The sequence below is a fragment of the Rhinolophus hipposideros genome (genome assembly GCF_964194185.1).
Source record: "Rhinolophus hipposideros genome assembly, chromosome: 5".
In the NCBI taxonomy this organism is placed as follows: domain Eukaryota; kingdom Metazoa; phylum Chordata; class Mammalia; order Chiroptera; family Rhinolophidae; genus Rhinolophus; species Rhinolophus hipposideros.
The window spans coordinates 62,729,935-62,738,776 of record NC_138051.1 but is presented as its reverse complement, the minus strand read 5'-3'; positions in this window follow the sequence as shown (position 1 = coordinate 62,738,776).

The following is an 8,842-nucleotide window of genomic DNA, read 5'->3' as shown; positions in this document are numbered from 1 at the left end:
GGCTTCAAAGGTCAAGCTCTGACCATGGTGCTAATCGACCTCTTGCTGTAAGACTGGGTAAGGTAAGGCCTCTCTCTGCAAGACTGGGTAAGGTAAGCTCGCTCTCTGCAAGACTGGGTAAGGTAAGATTGTTCTCTGCAAGACTGGGTAAGGTAAGGCCGCTCTCTGCAAGACTGGGTAAGGTAAGCTCGCTCTCTGCAAGACTGGGTAAGGTAAGGCCGCTCTCTGCAAGACTGGGTAAGGTAAGGCCTCTCTCTGCAAGACTGGGTAAGGTAAGCTCGCTCTCTGCAAGACTGGGTAAGGTAAGATTGTTCTCTGCAAGACTGGGTAAGGTAAGGCTGCTCTCTGCAAGACTGGGCCATGTTTGTGAAACTGTCTTTCTAATTAACTTCTGTCCAGAAATATTTCTCAGCAAGGACCACCTCACTAGGGATCCTTAAGTGTTTGGGTGACTTATTTGTTTTTGTCATTTTCGCAAAATCCAAACCTAGAAATAGTGTGTGTATGTGTGTGTGTGTGTGTGTGTGTGTGTGTGTGTGTGTGTTTCAGTGCATCAATTTTCTCTTTGGTATGAAGTTGACTCATCTTAACTTTCACTTCACCTCAGGAGAATCTCCCAAGCAACCTTCAGCCAATAATACCTTTTGCTAATAATTCTTAAGAAGCATCTGATTGTAAAGGTGTGTTCTGCTGGTTTGTCACCTAGAAAAATGGGAACATAAAAAATTGTTTTATTTCAATTAACTCGTCATCAGTGATGGTAGGACTACAAACAAGCTACTAAAAAGAAGTTTTTACAGTTATATTTAGTATCTTAAAAATATAGTATCTTTTTCAATAAAAAGGGAGAGAAGTAGAGGAAACTAGATTATAGCTTAAATGTCTTTATTTGGGTTCTACTCCCAATCTTGACCCCCATCACCCTAATAACCCCAACCACAATCCTCATGTCTGGGCACTAATATACCAAAGGGAGGTCCTAGGGCTTGGGACATGAATCCAGAACCTATCCAAGAGCAAAGGCCTGCAATCAGGAAGGCAGGGGAATGGGCCAAAGTCCAGAATCACAACCAGCCAATCATCTGGAGGATTGGCTAATCACATACAGATGCAATGAGATAAGTTAAGTCTACTACGGAGACATTGAACCATTTGGGGGCAAGTCAGACTAGACAGTGGGTGCCTGAGAATATTCTAGGTGATTCCTTTTGCACTAACCCTACCCCACTTTGCTGGAACAAAGGTGGAATAAAAGTATCCAACTATGTTGGAAGATGTAAGAGGTAAGATTGTGTTATGGACTGAATGTTTGTGTACCCCTAAAATTCATATGTTGAGATCTTAACTCCCTACGTGACAGTAGTACGTAGGAGATGGATGGAGCCTTTGGTAGATGATTAGGTCATGAAGATGGAGCCCTCATTAATGGGATTAGTGTCCTTATAAAATAGTCCCAACAGAGCTTTATCACCCCTTCAGCCATCTGAGGACACAGCAGGAAGATGAGTATCTATGAACCAGGAAGTGGACCTTCACAGAAAACTGAATCTGCCAGCACCTTGATCTTGGACTTCCCAGATTCCAAAACTGTGAGAATAAATTTCTGTCATTTAGAAGTCACCCAGTCTATGGCATTTTTGTTATAGCAGTCTGAATGGACTACGTGTAGGACAGACTCTTGACAACTTTTGTATTGAGGCTATAATTCATGAGAAAATACATCTGAAAGCCATTATATTAAGATGAACTTTGCTTTGTACTTCAGGAATGTGCTAAAAAGTAACTCTTGAAAATAAATTCTGACTGTATTTCAAAAAGCAAGAAACAGCACATTTGCATGGTAGGGACTTTCCAAGAAGACTAAAGAGACTCCACTTCCCTTATCATATTGTTATAACCAGTCTGGCTCAGACTCTTTAAGCCCATAGCACACTCCAAGCACCACATAAAGTGAATCTCCTTTTCTGTTCCCTGTTGCAGACCACACCTGGGAAACCCTCAGCTCCTTCCATACTTCTCAACCTGTCCTAACATTCCAGTGTACAGCTGGGTTTCAATGCGTGCCTCTAATTGGCTCCTTCTAACAGCAGCTCTGCAATGCTGCCCCTCACATCCTTGCAGACATTCTCTCACAGCGTCCTATTTTGCCTCAGGGGTACTCATTTGAGTTGTTCCTCCCTTACCTGATTAGTTTCAGCCTTTCAGGGAAGGGGGAGAGATTTCCTATTCCTTTATTTACCTTGAACCCTGGAGGTTTACTCCTATAATGAGAAAAAGGTAAAAATCTGTCCCCTCCAATTACCATCAAATCCACTTTAAGTGATCCATTCCTTTGTGTTAAACCTGGAGCTATCCTATGGCCCTCTTTTCAAATTTAAAACCTCCTAGATAACACAGACTTTTAGCATGAATGAATTTATCTCATTTTCCCTCTGGAACAGAAGCAACCAGAATAACAGAAGCAACACAAGGAAGGAAGAGAAAGAGAAAAAAGTAAGAAAAAGAAGGAAAAAAAACAGAAGAACCAGACAACATCACCTCTTTTCAATTCCACTATTAATATGGACAGCGTTGGATTTTGAAAACAATATTCTGTCTTAGCTACATCTTTGGAATGAATAAGTGAAAAGAGTTTACAGGTTTATTATTGCCATCTTATACCAAAAATCAAGGATTAAATATAAACTGATTAATATTGGTATAGTGGGATAATATATTGAGATGTTAACCTAGAGTTGTTCCCCTTCTTCGCCACTCCTCACTTCGTACAGTTGACCCTTGAACAACGTGGGGGTTAGGGGCACCGACACACGTGCACTTGCGCAAACACATACCCCCTGCTCAGTTGAAAATCTATGTATAACTTTTGACTCCCCAAAAACTTAACCACAATCGGCCCTTCGCATCCATGGATTCAACTAACCACTGTATTGAACTGTAAATAAACTATATTCATTGAAAAAAATCCACATGTAAATGGACCCATGCAGTTCAAACCCATGTTGTTCAACGGTCAACTGTAATTCCTAGTACCTCTAGGCCCTTCCCTGGACCCCACAGCTGGGATCTTCTTCGTTCACTGTCTCAGAAGGGAACCAAAGGAGCCTGCTCGGACCCTCGTCTCTGCAAACTCAGCCTAGTGTGAGTGAGTAGAGATGGCTGCACCATGTCTCGCCTTGCCCAGAGGGCCTGAGACTTCTTCACAGAGTTTTGCACATGCCACTCAAACTGAACTCTGCTCCACAGCAGCTCAAAGAGGACTAGCAGGCCTGAAAGGGCTTGAGGATGGGACAAGGGAGAAACAACAATGATCCCTTGATCGACCATCAAATATCAGACAAGAATTTGGGAGCATGAAAACATCATAAGAAATCATAAGTAGAAACAACATTGGATCAATTTTGTCACGTTACAATGAGCAAAGTCAGACCCTTGAGGGTAAAAGGGTTTTCAGAGGTCACATGCCTAGTTAGTGCCTGATCTGAGTCTAGAATCCAAGTTTCCTAATTTCCTGTCCTGTACTTATGCCACTCCTTCATGCTCGCGTGCTGCTGTTTGCTCCACATCTTGAAACACACATGCTTTCCCTGATCTCTGTCAATAATACCAATTTTTTTCCTTTCATTTCGATGAAAGATACTGTTAAGGGGAGCAGCAAGGCCTACTGCACTCACCTAACACAAAAGAAAGTTACTATAGGCCAACTATTCTGTTTTTCCATACCTAGAGCTCTGCCTGGAAACGTTCTGAAAAATACTTCCATGCAATAGAAATAAATAATTAAAAACCAATTAATTAGCTCTATTGTCACTTGAGTATAGCTGATGGTCTGGACGACAGCAGGCCTCGGTTGGGGAAAGGGTAAGCCATCATTGCATCACCATGTCCTCAAGTGAGCTCTGGGGAACATGGTTGAAACACAGGAAGTAAACAGAAGAAATCTAGGCAGGAGAAATAGGAGTTTGCTCAATGTTGTTGCCAATTAAACAGAGTTGTTCAGTTATTTCTTTGAAAGTAGGAGACAATATTTATGTTCATTTAGGGAATGGCATCTTCTAAGAAGGTTGCAATATTTCTTTAAAATATGTATCAGGAAACTCTTTGTCCTTGGAGTAAAGCCACATTTAAGGAAGCGTCATTACTGGAGACTATCTTTGCAATGAAGCAGGCCCATTAAAAATGGATGGCATAGCCATATTAAGGAGGCTGAGAAAATTGTTCCTCATTGGTCACAGACGTTGAGAAAAAACAAAAAAACAATAAAAAAACAAACCACTTTCTGGAAATGGAAATCCCCTAATTCTTGATGATGCTACTGCCTCTTAATTTTTGTGGAAAGACAAAATTTCTTTAATAGCACACCTCTGTTTGATTTGAAAAATGAGTTCCTGGCTGTTCTTTTTTGATACCAATTTATACAGTCCCATGATACATTAGCATCACTTATCAGGCAGCAAGTTCTACTGAGAGACAGTATAATGGATGGAAGAAGTTAGTGCATAATTCAGTCCTTTCTCATGGGTTTTTCCAAAGCTAGGTCTCCAACAACATGTCTGCACAGAGCATTTCTGGAACTGTTCCTTCATCTTTAAAATTATAGTAAGCAATCTCATCTTTAATCCAACCTAAACCCCATTGACTGATTAATGTTTCCTTTTAAACAAGAGAAGGAGCTGAGATGATGTTATCCTCCTACTTAAAAAATTAGTCAATGTTTTCCTACTATCTACAGAATAAATTCTATGGTATTCCAGGTCCTCTGTGACCTGTCACAAAGTTTGCTTGACACAAAGTGACATGCAATTATTGTTTTACTTTATATATTAAACAAGATATACATATTGTTCACGTGCCAGATGAACTTTTTATCTTACCCTTTTAACCATTTTTTAAGTTTTCATTTCCTCTTTAGCTAATTTTTTTGTTCAGAACTTTTGCACAGATTTCTGATGGGGCCTTATTAATTTTTTCCAGTATATGACTAGGAATTCTTTATCTATTATGGTTTGTAATCTTATATCAGTCATTATTTATGACAATTTTTTTAGTCTGTTGAGGATATTAACTTATGGGTGGTTTAGAAAGTCAAACATTTACAGCTTAATTGATCAGGCCAGATTTTTGTCTTCTACACAATTCACATCTAGGATCTCTTTTTGGAAACTTTTCCTGTCACTCTCTGCCCTTCTTGTTTTCTACCAGATTCACATGGGACTATACCAAGTTTGTTTGGTTTCAGCTACTTCATACATTGACATTGACTTCTGTTAAGAGTTTTATGCCTTTGTGCCTTTCCCAATCTGATAAAACTATTAGGAATCTATTGGGTTAATAAAAAAGTGCTATCTTTTTCCTTCTAGATGGCAGAGCTTCCTTTGAGCCGAGGGTGCCCTAGGGGGGTCTGGGCCTTAAGATTTTTGAAAACTGGGTGAGTGAGGAAGTTGTCATTTAAGAGTTGTAGGTTCTTTTCTACCCAGAATTAGAGACTTCTTTCTTCACCTTTGGAGGAGACTATTCTTTTGTTCTATTAAGATGTTTGACTATTAAGACGCTTGACCTTCTAGTGTGTTAACATAACCACGAATGCTAAATGGTCCCATCTGATCACGTACTATTGTATGCTGGTTAACCCCAAGCTTTGTCTCTAAGGCTTTTTGTGGTTTTATTTGGGGAAGGGAAGAGGACATATAGATGAGGAAGGGATGCTGAGAGTTGACTCTGGAGACTGGAAATTGAAGGAGAGGTTGCAGGGGAAATGTGACTCTGGGCAGAGCAACAGGTGAAAGGTGGGGCTCTGAGCTGGGAAGAGAGCTGATCTCCCATCCTCCAGACTCAGCCTGGCACTGTTCTGGCACCTGGATGCTGGAGGCTTCGGGGGAGTCAGAAGACAGCACCTTGGCAAGAACACCACCAATATCAGGAAGGGACAGCACCATCAGCAAGGCAACAGCAAGGTCCTTTCAAGCTACTTGGATGCCAGGAAGTGCATGTGGGTAGACAGTGTTGCCAGACTAGGAGAAAAGAAACATACATGGTGGGCGAGAATGATTATTGTAGTGCACAGAACAGGCTGTGTGAGTTGATGTAAGCCATCCTTTTAGAGACAACAGGAAATATTGGGGAAATATTTGATTAGCAATCTGGTCAATGGAAACTTGAGATATAATTTGAGCAGTAAAACTTTAATATGACCTCATTTATACTTAGTGAAAAGCCTGGCCATAATCAAATGCACACATTTTAAGGATACACGTATGAGGACAATGCCCTACCTTTATGATGTAACTCAAGAAAATGCTTCGTTATGGGTGTGTGTCAGACCAGGTAAGAGGGAAGAACCCACCATGGCAGGCCTATTGAGGAAATCTTTTAAAGCAGGTTGAACCTTGCGATGTCCTCCCATCAAAACCGTAACAATGACTTACAGAGGATGAGCCCCCGGTGGGACCACGTGAGAATAATGATAACATCAGTACAGGTCATGAAATGAAACAAGGGCCTGGAAGTACCCCGGATGAGCAACACAGACAGAGAGGCAATTATGTACAAGGCTCTGTGCTAGATGACGCAGGAGCTATCCCAAGTTCTTACAGCTGGATTGATTTAAGGAAGGTCATGTCTGATCATTGCTAGGGACCTAAGTCCACAATTTAAATTCAGTGTGACGTGACCTTCTCCAAGAAGTGCACATAAAATAACTTTTCATTGTTTTCCAAATACATTAGACATCTTCATTATCTATAGGATTGTTTTATATTGTTTAGATTTTCTAATAATCTGTATTTGCTCATCTCTCCTGCCCTACTCTCTATTTTCTAGTTCTTCAAAATCCTTTCTTGATTTCTTTCTGCTTGGAATAATCTTTTGCATTCCCCCCTTCACTTCCCTTTTCAGCTGCCTTGTACTCATCTTTCGGGTTTCGCTTTGGGCATCGCTGTTTCTGGAAAGGCTTCTGGGACTGAATATCTCCATCGTTGCCCTTACAGATGGGTGGGGCATCCATCTAAGAGCTGTAACAGCAAACTTCAAGGTCCTTCTCATGGCTCCTTTCAACCTGACAACTGCACATTTAGTTGTTGTCCATCTTTCCCACTGGACTATATGTTCTGCCCCTAATACAGTGTTAGGTTCATACCTAATAGACATTCCATACATATTTGTTCATCTGAGTTGATCTTTCCTCAGTTTCCTCTTGAGAAAGAGGTCATTTCAACTGTCCTTCATTTTACAAGTAGGAAAATATTGCCTGACCATTATTTAAACTGAAAGATGCCATGGAAAACAAAATTCTATTTGCATCTTTTTCCTCCCTAAGAATTACAATAATGAATTCCATGTTTTCAACTCTGACTCAGACTACTAAGTCTTCAAATCAGAAAACTCCAAGAAAATTTCATTTACCTTAAAATTCATTTAATTCTAATGGGGTTCTCATAGTTTTCAAGGTCTTTGAGGAAGAACAGAAGTTTGTAAGTACCAAAGAATCTCATGGGTCCCTAGACTCCTCAAAAGAAGATTTCAAAGCACATTGAAGAGTCTGCTTGAGTTCTTAACCCCATGGACTGTGCCACTGGTATTAAGAAAGCCAGCAGTATAAAGTAGGGGAGAGGGCAGAATTGCAACAAACACTCTATGTCACGTAAATTTCAGGCCTATGGCCTGTCCAAGTACTTGCACAAAGGTAGAGGAGCCAAAACGGGTTTAAGAAGAGCTCTGAAAAAGAGGGTATGAGTAATTACAGGCCCTTTCCCTGACCTCTGTGTGGATTGGCCAACTGTTCTGAAAAAGAGCAAGGTTAAGTAACTGACGAATCACATGGCTAGTTGAAAGGTAAGTAAATAAGGTTCTTTAGATGCTGAATACCACCAATTCTGCTTTGTAAGATTTATAGGTAAATAAAAAGGAAGCAAGGGCAAAAAGAAAATAAAGGAAACCTTTCAAACCTTTTGAAATATAGGAAGGTCTGTTGCACAGTGTGTTTGCTGGCAGCTATGACAAGTGACAATAGTGGGAGGCTCCGTAAGAGCTTTCATATATATTATTTCATTTTGTCTTAAATAACCTTTACCACAACAAAGTGAGGCAAGTGTTGTCATTATTCTCACGTAACTGATGATGAATCTGAGGCTCAAAGCTCACATAGCTAGTCCTTGACAGGACTGAGAATTGAATCTAGGTCTGTCCACAACTTATGTGTTTCTATGACACCTGTAGATAGCGATTTTATTCAAATATGCTAATCAACTAGATTGATGTGGAGAAGAGAACCTCTAACGGAGGTGAAAGTGGTCAATACTAAACAATATTCTTCATTTTATTCGTTTTAAAAGTTATGTTTTAAGTATACAAATAACATACAAACGTATCCTAATCCTATGAAGTTCAAATAATATAGAATTTAAGGTCCAACCTCATTTCGTTCCCACCATCCAGAAGTAACTATGTGGGTAAATTTTAGCTTATCCTTTCAACCTTTTACCAATTATTTATATATATGTAGGTAAATATATACAATATATATACACATGTGAATTGTGGGTTTGTTTGTATTTTTAATGTAAAAATAAGATCAAACCACAAATCTTTTTCTGTATCTTGCTATTTTCACTTAATATAACAATATGATTTAGAGATCTCTCTCTGCCAGTACATTCTTTTCTTCTTTTTTTTTAGTTGCCATCAATAACAAATTTACTCATTTTAAAAATTACAAATGCTGACATTATCCCGAAAAATTTACCAGGTTTATTTATATTTGTTATAAAGTTTAACTGCTGAAACTTATTCACTGAAACATTTTGACTTGCATTAATGCTTTATATCCCCATATTTATATTAAAAA